Source organism: Falco cherrug, chromosome 2 (genome assembly GCF_023634085.1).
Source record: "Falco cherrug isolate bFalChe1 chromosome 2, bFalChe1.pri, whole genome shotgun sequence".
NCBI classification, from domain to species: Eukaryota; Metazoa; Chordata; class Aves; order Falconiformes; family Falconidae; genus Falco; species Falco cherrug.
Genome location: NC_073698.1, coordinates 82,366,758 through 82,380,123, shown reverse-complemented (window position 1 = coordinate 82,380,123; position 13,366 = coordinate 82,366,758). Strand labels below are relative to the sequence as shown.

The window sequence follows — 13,366 nt, the reverse complement described above, 5'->3', positions numbered from 1 at the left end:
AAAATATCTTTGCTAAAGATATGAAAAAGATACATTTGTGAATCACTGGATTGCTAGGCAAGATACAAAGGTGAAGGGAAATAAAGAACTGTTTGATGGAGGGAAATTAAAAAAGAAACAATGAAAGTGGCCAGTTTGTAGCTTCTAGTCGTGTCACAAACAAAGCTGGATTGATGTGGTTGGCTGCTGTTTTAAAAAAGGCAGAGGGCAAAACTGTTTTCAGTTCCACCAGCAACCCCAATCAGCCTGGGCTTGTCTGGGTCAAGTCACAAGAGGGAAAAGGCACTCATTTCAAGGATTTCCCAAGTACTGAGCACCTCTGAGCAGTTAACAGAGACTGTACAGGGGAATCATGTGGTGGATGCTATATTCTATTCAGCTCTTTCTAAAATGAAATGCAAAGCATTTTTTTCTCTGTATTGCATTGATACTTTGCAAATTGTCCCCATTAGTGACATGCCGTCGAGAGAAGTTCACTGCTGACAGCCATTGCCTGGAAGCTGATCAGATGATATGAACAAACAAGAAATTTTGCAATTCTTATAATCTGAAGACACAGAAAGGAGGGCAGATAGCTGTGTGTTTGGTGAGATTTAAAAACCCTAGTTTGCTGAAGACAGAAGCTCTATCAGCAATTAATTTAATTCATTTAATCTCAAGTATTCCGTTTTCCCCGTTTGTGTGTCTGCTGTAACATATCAGTATTCCCTATGAAGATGCTTGATTGGGCTGTCTTCTGCTCCACTGCTGTCACAGACCATTTCCAGAGAGGAAAGGCATGGGCTTTTTCCCCCGTGCTAATCCGAGGTGGGTGTTGGGTTGACACTGGATTCAACTGGGCAGTGCCAAGCAGATTTGGGTGCTCAATGAGACTGAGATGTCCCAGGAGTGGGGTCTAGGAATCTCTGTTAATACCAGAGAAACTGGATGCTGAGAACTCCAGAACCAGGTGACAGTTTTTTCCTGTCTATAAGCAGGACGTATGTTGAAGACAGGGGAACTGAAGGGTTCTCCTGCGTGCTTATAAAGCAAAATCCTAGCTTGGGTAGTTAACTTAGATGCAAAGTTTATAAAGCACTTTGGGTATTTACTATATGGTGAAAAGAAGGGCAAAGAATAAAATGATGAGGAGTTATACACACTCAGATGTAAGAAATGCTTTCCCGAAGAGTGCAGCTAAGCCATTAACACTCCTACACGCTGTTATAAAACGTGCGTGCATTTTTGAATTTGAAGCAGGGCTCATTACAACGCAGATGTTGAGCTCAGAATTGGCAGTACTAACAATTAGCACCTTAAAATACTGTCAATTCCTCCTGATAGAAAACAGACATTGATCCCCTACCCTGTGGGTGTAAGGGATTTGTTGCCTTGTAGGTCCATCTCTCTAATCTGGGCACTGCTCTTGTTCTGACTCAGATAAAGAAATCATGGCATATACCTTCTTCACATTTAAAGTAAATAGTTTAAATGAAGTTGATAAATTAAATAGTAAATAATAAGTAGCAATAGTGCTCTGATGCTAGTTTTAACTATACTTTAGAAATAATAGTCATTATTGCACACAATTTGTGTTGCAATAGCCCACAGAGACCTTTGCCCGGACTAGTCGTGGTTGGGCTTTGTGCAGTATGAACACATGGTGACCGATTGCTCCCGCTCAAGAGAAGGTACCGTCCTGGAAGAAAGAAACCTGGAGGCATGTCTCACTGTGTCCTTGTGTCACTGGTTGGTCATCCTGGAGGTTCACACTTGATTTTCTGAGGCTCTGGCTTCACAGGGATTGCTGGCATGTCAGTATCATAGGTTCTTGGATTGCCTGTGGAAAAATACCCTCCTCTCCCTCCTCCTGGTGAGGTTCAGTATGTGACTTCTCTTGGTTTCTTGCATTTCTTGCTACAGAACAGCCATTGTCCCAAGCAGTGTTGCAAATCCTTTTCACAGCACCTACTTCATGCCGTTTAATAACCTGTCCCCTAATCTGTCTGGTGTTCATTCCTTCAGCTCAGAAAGGGAGATCCTTGCTCCTGAAGTGCAAGACTCGCAGGGACCACACCACTTGTGATCTCTGAGGGGCAGAGAACATCGTTCCAGATTCCTGCCAGGGTTTTGCTGTATTTTCATTAAGACTTATTTCAAACCCTACATCAACTTGAAGATGCTTCTAAGGAGCACAAATTATTGAATAATAATTTAAATAAGGAAAACCTGATTATGTTCTATAAATACTAATCCCAGAGTATAATTGCTCTACTACTCTATTACATTACAACAAGCCTGCTGGTGTTGCGGCTTTTTAAATAAGTGCTAGATGATTTAGTTTGTTCTCATGTTCTTTGTAGCAACAATCTTCAGTTTGAAACAAGATTGCCATTTGCTGATTAAAGAAGTATCACCTAATCAAGTGAGATTGAAGGTTCTTTGTGGGGTTTTTTACACTTTTATTTTTTTATTTGCTCTTACTAAATGTTTCAGGTTTGGAACATCTTATGCCTTTTCTATTCTTGCTGTTTAATTTGCATTCATAAAATGTTCCTAACCCTGTTCACCCTAACCCCATTGTGCATCCAAGGCATGTGATAAAGGTTTGGTTTGGAAGTGCTAGCTCTGAGAATCTACCCAGAGTGGCAGTAGTCTCTCAGGATGTAATCTGTTAACACGAGTTCTGATGTAGTAATGTTTTGTATTTGTTTTACTGGCTGCATATGTGACTAGTTGGGAGGCTTTGGGGAGGGGAGCTGAGACAAGTGGATTATTTTTAGAGCTAATTCTGCATCAAAATGGTCTGGAACAGCATATTGGAACTTTTCTTTGCTAAAAATACTGTGCTATCACTCGACTGACAGGGGGCATCTGGCTCTTCTCCCCATTCATGGAGGAGGAACTATATGTGAGACTTGAAGAGAAGGCAGATTCAATAGGATGAATAAGGCCACAGCAGTTTTTGCTGGAGTAAAATAATTGAGTTGAAGCTGGTATTTGCTTTCCTGAGTCCAAATGGAGCAGTGGTGGAATCCATGCCAAGGGATGTGTTTCCCATCACATCTCATCCAGTTTAGCATCTTGTTAATTGCAGTGAAATATTTTTGTAACTCACGCCTGTGCTCTTAATGATCTTTTCTTCACACTCAGCTGAAGTGAGAAATGTACCTACACATACAATGAAAGTGAGTTTTCACTTTTAAGTAGATGCTCTTATAAACATTCATCCACCATTCTTTGCCCTGTGGCCCGTGCTATTTTTCAGTCCCCACAGCCAAACCCTTCTTGAAAGTTAAAGACATATTATTTGGAAAAGATAAGTGAAACTGGACCTGTGGAACTGACTCATAATGAGTTGGCTTCTTGGCCTGGTGGAGCACCTGATGCTTTTAATCCATCTTTTTGGTGGGCCTTCTCATTATCTTTCCTTTCCCATTTCTCTCTCTTCATATTCACCACACAATATATGCCTTTTTAAATCATCAAATTGAAATGGCTCTAAGTACTGCAGAGCACTTCCCTCATGAGAGATCATATAGCTTTCACAGGTCTTTAACAAATGATGACTACATGTCCACATGCATGTGGACAACCTCACTGGAGGCCCTTACCTTCAAGGTGGAGTTTGACACAAATGGTGGGTGCAAGTGCAGTCTAAGTAAGCAACAGGTAAATACCATAAAGCCATGTGCATAAAACTTAAAATTGTTACCACTGTGGTTGTTTTTAAATTTCTTAGTTTCAAATTTCTTGGGATAAAATGTCTTTACAGGTCTTTGCAAAACACCTGGTCTGACGGAGCCTTGTTTATGATAGCAGCTTAGTATGTGGCACACACCAGTGAAGAAGGATCAGCACAAACATTTGTGCAAGCAAAATGAGAGTCACGCAGATACTCACAGGATGTGAAAATGCTGTGGATGGGCTTAGGAATATGTGACAAAGATCATAGTCAGTCTATTTTCTTTCCTTCTTTAAGGGCTTGCTAACCTCTGAGTACCAAAATCTATTTTTTTTCTTATGGAATAGTTTGAATATCTCTTTATTAATCATTGAAACACTAGATTCTTACTTGGTCTGCATTGAAAACGTGGGTATGAATGGAGAGGAGAACAGCAGTACACAGCCTGACTGTCGATTAATAATATGTAGTGGTGTGGCTGTAGCAGTGCCAAACCCAGTCCAATGTAATTGTCTCTGGTGATATGTGCCTTTTAATTTTAACGGACAACCTTTTATCAGCTGAATCATTGTAACTGCAAAAACTTTAAATACGGAAATCGAAAGTATCTTAACTGTTACTTACCACTGGCTTTCCAGCACATCGCTGTGAAAACTAGGTAATTTTAGCTCTGTGATGGCAACCTGGTGGTGACACAGGAAGACAAGATTGCTTTCTTAGGGTCAGTTATGCTTTAAAAAATATTTATAGTTGATGTAACAAGTGGGTGCAACTGCAGTATCACACATATTTATATTACAAAACACCTAGTAAATTAATGTATTTGAAAGCGGTTCTTTTGATCTTTTGCTCAGGGAGACCTAAGTGTCAACTAGCAGATAAATATCCATTTTCTTTTAAGAGCAGTTGTCATTTTCTCTTGGAATGAAAGATTTTCCCAAATTCAAGCACATTTCCTTGCCACAGTTAAAAGCCAAGTCAACAAAACTGCATTTTTCAACTAATACATCCTCTAAAAAGGAAATCTCATTAGTGTAATGAATACATTGAATGGTTGTTTGTTGTAGACAATTAACCTCCATTAATTGGTGGTGTGCTCACAGAAGAGGAATTGTTTATTTGACAGAATGATTTTTTTGTGAGAAGAAGAAGACGTTTCAGATAACTTGCCAAAATAACTTCATCTCTGGCTGATGGCACTAAGTTACTGTGGGCAGCGCAAATGAAAGCTGCCTGGAGAGCTGCAGAAGGATTTTGTGACACTGAATGACCACATAATGAAACAGCAGGTGAAATTCAGTGCTGATGGGTGGAAGGCAGTGTAAATGCTCCAAGCTTTACATGCACAACAATGGGGTCTGACCTAAGTATTAGTGCTCGGGAAAGAGCTTGATCTGTAACAGGCAGTTCCATGAAGACAGCAGTGTTCAGCAGCAGGCAAGAAGTAAAAAGAAGAGTTTTCCTGCAATTGCTGGCAGAGGCAGAAAGAGCAAGATAGAGTTCACCATTAATGCTACAGTGTAAAGCCTCAGCTCGGCTACCTGTTGAATGCCAGCCATCGCCGTGCTCTCCCCAGCTTGCGAAGCGCCTCTGCGCCCTGGCTGCTCGGTGGGACTTGGTGGCACCCAGCCTGCGGGCTGCTGCAGGGCACGTGCCAGGGTGGGCAGGAGTGACGTCGGACACATGCGTGGGCTCTGCTCAGCTGACGGGATTGTGGACGGGTCCAGGTCCAGGTGGACCTGCAGGGTGTGAGATCACTGACGGATACCTTCCTTACTGATTTTATTTTGTGCTTGCAGTCCTGATTACTTGCATGTAAACCAGCATGCCCAGGTGATGCAAATCAGACACAAACCAGCATAAATACCCCTGTGTGAGCCTGAGGCTTAAGTAGTGCAGCAGTTCCAGAGCTGGGGACTGGCTGCTGCTCCCCTCCATGAGACACACTGACCTTGAAGGGGCTGAGCGGGGTACAAAGCCTCCCTCCTGCCTTCCCCAGCCCACTCCCGTCAGTGTACAGGGTCACTGCCAGTTCCATTTCACCCACTGGGGAGGTGTTTTTCAGAGTTTGGGATATTAATATATGGGGATAAGGGGGAAGCAGCGTGTTACTGTTCCATTGAGAACTGTACCAGGGAGATGTCTAATCTTACAGTGTCCTTGGGAAAAAAATGTTACTGTCTCTGTCTCCCCCTATTTAATTTAGTGGCCTTCAGGGATAATTGCTCAGTCATAGGAAGATAGGTTTCAGAGACTGGAGCTCTGATACCACAAGCTTTCCTGCTTTTGCAGGTACTGGAATCTGATATATATGCAGTGGAATGGAGAAAGTACTAATTAATATATTTTTGCTATTTATTTTGCATTTTCCTCTGCTGCTGGAACATTTTACTATCAGCTTTATGATTTTATTAGTAGATCTGCATAGTTTCTTTCTCCCATGTTAATTTCCCCTTGTTTGGGAGATGGAATTGATGCTGCTATTAGGGATCTCTGTTAGCATCACAAGCATAAGGAAGGCATGATTATCTTTTTAAAACTTGCATTATCATTTACTGCTGCAGTTAATTCTTAGGCATTCTGTATCAGTGTCGCTGCCTATTCTTGTGAAGCCAATAAAATGCTAATGAAAAATGGGCCAGTTCTGAAGTGCTGTGATCAATATGCAATACTTCTTACATGTTAACCTTTACCATATGGATTTAATATCACATCTGATTTACACCTAATAAAACAAGAATCTGCCTCTAGAATCATCCTCTCTTATTTTTTTTTTTTTTTAGGACTGAGAATTTTCTGCTTTGGGTGTTACTGTACATCACACTTTGCTCAAGAAGCCATCCTATGGCCTCACCCAGCTCCCCTTACCCAAATAATGTGACTTCAGCAAAAAACTTCCTGACTTCAGTTTGCCAGCCATGGGCAAACCTGGATCTGTTGTTCCAAACTCTGCTTGCTGCCTCAATGGTTTAAACCTGGGGAAAAATGACCTGCCTAAACAGAAGTGTTCTGAGCTTACTGGAGTAACCAGTGTGAACATTTACCACATCATCTTTAGACTCCTCTGTAACATTTTAACCAAAGTCTTGCACATTTCTGGCTGCGATCATCAGATTTAGTTTGCAGCTTCAACAGCTGGTAGTGGGCGTCCCGCTCTCCTGATTTGTAAGCCTGTTCAACCCTACTGCTTTCAGTGGGATCACACAAGAGGTGATTCCAGGGCAGGTCTGCCCAGCTGGCCTCACTGCTAGCCTGCACGCCTCCGTGCTGCAGAAATGTTTCCCTGGATTTTACTATGTAAAGAACATATCTCGTGGCTGCTTCCTTGGAGAGAGAGGTGCACCTAGGTGATGGAATATGTTTACAACCAGCACATCCTATTTCAGACCCTGGGTCTTTTTTAACAGATATTCTGTGGTTTTCCTCTTTGGTGTTTTGATTTGTCCTTTTAGGTTACAATACTTTAAATACTTGACTGCATTAAAAAGATATGTATTGATTTTCTTCTATTCAATTAAGAAACAAGCCACCTGTGCTGTGGTAGCAGGTACTCCGAAATGGTGATGACAGGTGTATCACAAGATATATTTCTCCCTGATATGCCAGGGCCCTGTTGCCCAGGTGGAAGATACTCCTGGGCCCTAGCAAAGCACATACCACAAGTCCAGGATACTTGTATTTTTTTTAGAACAGTTTTCCCACCTACAAATCCCTGTCTGTAAATGTGGCACCCACAAAGAAGCAGGTCCCTGTCTTCTCCAGATGCTGATCTCAAACACTGTGCACATGATTTGTAGGCAGAAAATCTAGAAGCAAATAAGAAGGTTGCTTTGCAGCCTGCTGTTACCACGTTCGTGTGTCAAACCACAGTACTTAGAGACACAGTGTGTGGGCATGGGGGACTGCAGCAGGAGGAGAGCCTGGCTGGGGTACTCCTGCAGAACCGGAGCAGGCCAAAGGCATCACATGCAGCATGCACATACTCTGAGGGGTCAGTCCCCACCATCTCCAGTGTCTCATTTGTACTCAAATTTCCCTGTCTTGAGAACTGATTCACTCCACAGCAAAGACTAGATGCAAAGTATAACATGCACAAGCATGTATGTGCTGTGGGCAACTGGGATTTCAGGACCATGGTTGAAAAATGGGGAGTGCTTTGCCTGGACAGCATAGATGTCCCAGTGACTCATATCTCGGCACCTCGTGAGGAATGCTTCTGTCTGAGATCAGGCAGCACCCAGCGAGGTAGCTGGAACAAGATTTGTCTCACACATGCCACAGTTGTGGACTTGCTTGCTGGTCTGCTTGAGACAGGAATCTCCAGGGATTTTACCTATTGTTTTGAGGGCGATGTAATGCTGCTTCAGGAGCTTTTTGTGGGGTTTGACTTACATTTTTTTCATTCATTCACCTTCTTCGCTTGTGTTCTTAGTGGTACCATCTATGATTTTCTCCTCTAGGCCTTACACCCTTCTACAGAGGCAGACAACAAGCGCTAGCTTAATTCCTAGCGTACTCACCTATTCTCTTTTCTTTCAGCTTCCTCTGAGCTCTGTATCACACCTGACCACTCACCCTGCTAGGAGTCAAAAAAATTGTGAAGACTTAGGAAGTACTAAGGCCCAATTATTTCAGTTGTGTTACTGAATAATGGACTGAAAAGCAAGATGCCTGGAGTGCATCAAAGGCCTAGTGAAGGTCTATAGAGACGCCTGTGTTATTTTAGGAAGAAATACGTGCAGCCTAAGTAATGTATAACTACTGCAGTTAAAGATCTATGGCATGAAGAGAACACAGGGTGCTTTTACTGACAGGAGCTTGAGAGCATCCTTGGCAGAGGAATAAAGTGACTAACTACAAAGTATATATTTCCATGATGGAAGATGATAGTCAGTTGGAGAAGCACTATAAAATGGATAACGGGCAGGATAAATGTAGATGGAGAGGAGCTGTGGGACTGAGGTGCTGGGCAGCGAGGTACCTCTGTGAGTTGTGCCAGAGCCTGTACCCCATGCCGTGCCTGGGCTCTGCCCTCGGCAGGGAAACCTGGGGGAAGGTCTTGTGTCAAGCTGGGCAGCTGTGCGAGGTGAAGTGCGCGTTGTCCCTGCAAGAGGGGTTAGAAACAAGCTTGGAGCTACTCACATCAGTGGGCAGCTGCCCCAGGCGTGCCAACAGTCTCAGTGGTGCCCTGGGTGGCAGGGGGAAGAGGGGTCTGTGGGGGAGGCAGCTCCGGGGAGTTGGCTGCTGCTTCAGCTGTGGCTCTGCTGGGTGGCCGGAGGTGGTGGCAGCAGCTCTCCAGAACGTGCGGTACCAGTGCCTGTTGAGCCCGCGCAGTGCGCAAGTGGGTGCTGCTGTGTTTAAGGAGTTCTAAATTCCTCCCTGAAAAAGCAGTATATGGAAAGGCTTCTGCAGGTTTGAATCAGTTCTTGCTTGACAGCCGCGGGTGCTCATGGCGTTCTCCAAGACTGATAAATCCTCTCGCAGACCTGAAGCATGTGGGATATTGCCGTGACCCTGGGGTCTCTGCTATCAAGTGTAGGCTCATAGCGTGAGAGCAGAAACAGGTTTGTGGTGGCCCCTTGTGCCTCTTGTTCCCCCAAAAACTTCTCCGACAGGCGGTGAGGACCAAACTGCACTCGGAGACCAGAGAGGTCAGCGTTACATCAGGCAGTCATATTATTTAAGCGGGCATTAGCAGAGCTCGAGATCCTGACTGTACAATCTCAGTGACAAATTAATTCTTTTTGGCCAGAGATGAACACGAGAGAAGAACACAGGAGGCCAGGCAAGCCCCACACAGCTTTTGTGGTGGGAGGCAGGAGTCATTTCAAAGTGACAAACAGCTGAACGCTGTGCTGGCATTAATGCAGCCGCTGAGAGAGTTTCTCCTATGTTAATCTATGAATTTCATAGCCCAACACTCCATTACTTATTTATAGATTTACAGCTCTCCCCCCTCCCTCCCTCCACAAGCATCTGGCTGCTGTATATGAAACACACAGTTGCAATTACAAAATGTCTTCTGAAAAACTGTCACCACCCCTGTTGTCTGCTGCTGCACTTTGGGGTAGCAAGCGATTACAGATTTTGCATGGTCCTTGTTGGCTTGGCACCTGAAGGCTCAGGAGCACCCGCTGACCACCCAGGGCCACAGCAGTGCCATCCAGAGCTCACCCCTTCCTCTGGCTCAGCTTCTGCCAGAGCTGGCACCAGTGGTGTGCCAGGGTGCAGGATGGGACCCATGGCCAGGAGCGCTTTCCTCTGGCAGCAGTGACAGAGGTCTCTGTTGCACCTCAGAGGGTCACAGGTGTTTTTGGTCCTCCCTACTGTTCCTGGCAGAAATAGATCAGTTAATATATTTTGGGTCTGCTGCGTCACTTTTTCTTGTGTGCAGTTTTCTTGTTATGCACTGGAGCAAATAATCTTACATGTGGCAATCTACAGGGACTGTGCTTTGGGCTGTCTCTGGGCTGGGGCGATATCGCTGCATGTGTTATGTAGGCGTGTCTTTGAAATGTTTTTTTGCATGTATTTTTATAGTTTTTAATTTTTGCTGGGAGTTATATCTGAGCTGTATGTTTCATTGACTGCAGGAGCTGGGATCTTTGGAGCCCTGCAAGGGGAAAGGCAGCTCCTGGACCATGACCCATGCGTGGAGGATATCTGGCTAACCGGCATCCCCAGAGGTAGTCCTAGGACTTCTCAGAAACAGGGAAGCAAAGCATCGCAACTGCTGTGAGAAATTCTATGAGAAAAGTGATATTTTGAAGATAAATGTGTTACATATGCAGTATGAGTTTACGAGCGTAACTGGTACCTCTAATAACAGCCAGAAGCAAACAGATAGCTATGAGCGAGTACAGCACATGCTTATGTGTACCATGGTAGGTCATGCACATTATGTTTTCTGCCAGACAGAATTTCTCTTTATGTTTCAAAGATAGCCCCAAGAAAAGTGTTTCAGCAGTCAAGATGTGAAGCTAAAAATGCAAAGAATAAAAACTGCACAGTCACTGGCAGAAGTCGACATTCACTACCTGTTATCACATTGTGCTTTCTAACGTGTCTATTATTTTCACATGTGCCCTGTGCTGAAGTGCAGAGATCTTGGTTATGGCAGTTACTTTCCGTGCAGTGTTGATGGAGGGTTCAAGGGCCTGACATCCAGCTGATACCTGTTTCCTCAGTGTGAGTGCAAAGGCTTTAGGGGCAGCTGCCTCATATTACTCTATTTTACCTTGCAAGTGCTTCAGTTGGGATGTATTATCCTGCAAAGCTCTTTTTCATTTTAGCACTTCTACCTCATCTGCTTTTGTGTTCTCAGTGAATATATTTGTGGTGTCTAGGTGTTACTGCTGGCATCTTTGTGTTTTTCTGAAGCTGAAGTATATCACTTAGGTCTGTAGAGATACACTTTTTTTGTTTTCCCCAAAATATTTTTAATGGTTAGTTTTAAAACATATCACACTTGTCCTAAAGGTTATTGCAGAACTGCTCTTCTACTGTTGACAAAATTGCTATGTAATATTCTTCTTTGGCTGTGTCAGTACTTCATAATATTTTATAAATATTCTGTTCTACTTTAGTGACTTTGATTTTCTGTAGCCCATTAACATCCATTAACATAGTATTTTCATATGATTGTTTTACTTACAGAATAATCAAAATATTATTAAATACATCTAAAAAAACATCTGTTTCTTGTCCAGGCAGGTTTGCAAGTGTTAGTAGAAAGTTCAACAAGAGCTGAAATCAAATCTAAAATCCTTGATTAGCAGCTTTAATCCTGCTCTAAAAGGAACTACACAGATAGGTAGCTCTCTGCACCTGCCAAAACCTCTATCATAGTCATAATTTTATTTATTATACTACATTATTCAAGTCCATTACATTCAAGTCTTCTGCACAGGAGAGCTGTGTCTCATCATACCATGGACTGAGTAGGTGAGATAAGCCCATTTTCCTCTAAGGAGGTGTTTCAGTAGCAGAAATAAGCTGTGCAGGAAGAGAATAATTTCCTAAGTTTCGATGCTTTTGTACATGACTGTCATCTTTCAAATTCAAGAGTTCCATCTAGAGGAATCCTATTTTATGAGCTTGATTTTGCTGGCCTTTTAATGTGTGTCACATTTGCTGGCTGAAAAGAAATCCTTCTTTTTTCTCAGTTTGTTGAAAACCTAGGAATTCCATTGTTTCTCCCTGTCTCTTTTTAAAACAACGCTTTAACATCAGTACTCCCTGCTTACATTTAAGATATTGTTTCCATGTTTCTGTTTATCGAGTGTGCTGAAATTCTGTTCATGTCTGACTGTCACTTGTGAATTTGTAGCCTGGAAAGTTACAAGGCTCAGATTTTCCCATCAACAGCAATAAAATACATCCTTAAGCAAAAAATAATAATAATAATAAAAAAAAAAATTAGAGTAGCTGAACAGACTCTAGGAACAGTGAAACCATGTAATAATATAGAAAATATTGAATGCAGACATACCCACTGAGAACTAATATTTCTGCAAATAGACATCAGTCTTTGTTCAGTTTGTTTTAGGAGTCACTGTTTCCAAGTCTTTTTTTCTTAACCTGTAGGGTAATCTGGAAAAAAATCCACCTGAAATGCCAATACAAGCAATTTGCTATCATCTTTTGGGGTTTGGAATTCATTTTCTGTTGATTTTTTATCTAATGAACTGTTCAGGCCCTTCTGCGGCTCAGATACTCCAGTTTATCTTTCGTAATATTCTTTGTTTTTCAGACAGACATAAAATACCTTGGTAATGTTTAATAAAGAAGTGTCATATGAAAACTATACTAGGATGATCTTTGTATTCAGATGTGTGGAATTTGCCTGAGACAGAAGACAGCTTTCTAGGTGTCAGAGAGAAAAGTTTTAGCTCTCAAAACCATGCTAGCAAAAGGGCAGCATGGTGCAACAGGTGGAAATGAGCTGAAGAAATCCTACCGTTTACGCTGCAAAACTTCGGTTTTGCTGTTGTAGCTTAACTTGATTAAAAGAAAGCAAAGCAAACCAAACAAACCACTCTCAGCTTTCCTGTGGCTACACTTTCCCAAGCAAAATTAACCATACCTTCGCTATTCATACCCATGCTAAGAGTGTAACAGCATTCCCATGCTGTATGGTCCTTACTGGTGTGGCTGTATTAGCAAAGCCTTCACACTTAGCTTCTGACACTTTTTAAAGAAAACCCTTTGATGTTTCCTTAAAAAGTAACTATAGCAGAAGTGTAGTTTCTGTGGGTGCTATACTGGAACACTGAGGGCAGGGCAGCAAGTCTGGGATTGTAACAGCAAGTGATACAGGTGATGCCTGTATCAATAAAATAAAACTAAGGGAGAATTGCAGCTGAGTTATGTGGAACAGCCTGAATTTATAATGCGTAGAGGTAGTCGCTGGGTAGCAGGTTTGTGTTGGAAATAGCCGGTTGAAACAGTCCAAAACAGAGCTTGCAAGGCAATGACCTGAGTTAACTGGTATGAATGATCAGGCGGCCAGTGATTGCACTGGATCATTGGTTATCTTTTACTTAGAAGTAAAGATTTCCCTTTAATGGTTCCCTTTTACGGTTCATGCAAAAAACAGGTAGCTTTGAACATAGAAGCAATGTGAATTCAGCTGAGCACAGCAGGTAAAGTGCATTTCTCCACTTCGTTACTTTTTTTTTTTCTTTCAAGCTCAAGGTAACG

The 13,366-nt window shown here is 42.6% G+C and overlaps 1 long non-coding RNA gene across 1 annotated transcript in view; it reads left to right on the top strand.

Moving 5' to 3' along the window:
- LOC114018139 (uncharacterized) overlaps positions 1–13,366 on the top strand; it is a 58,633-nt gene that overhangs the window by 30,152 nt on the left and 15,115 nt on the right. Inside the window, exon 2 of the long non-coding RNA XR_008731071.1 lies at positions 10,258–10,350. This is a non-coding gene — a long non-coding RNA (uncharacterized LOC114018139). The remainder of the gene's footprint in view (positions 1–10,257; positions 10,351–13,366) is intronic.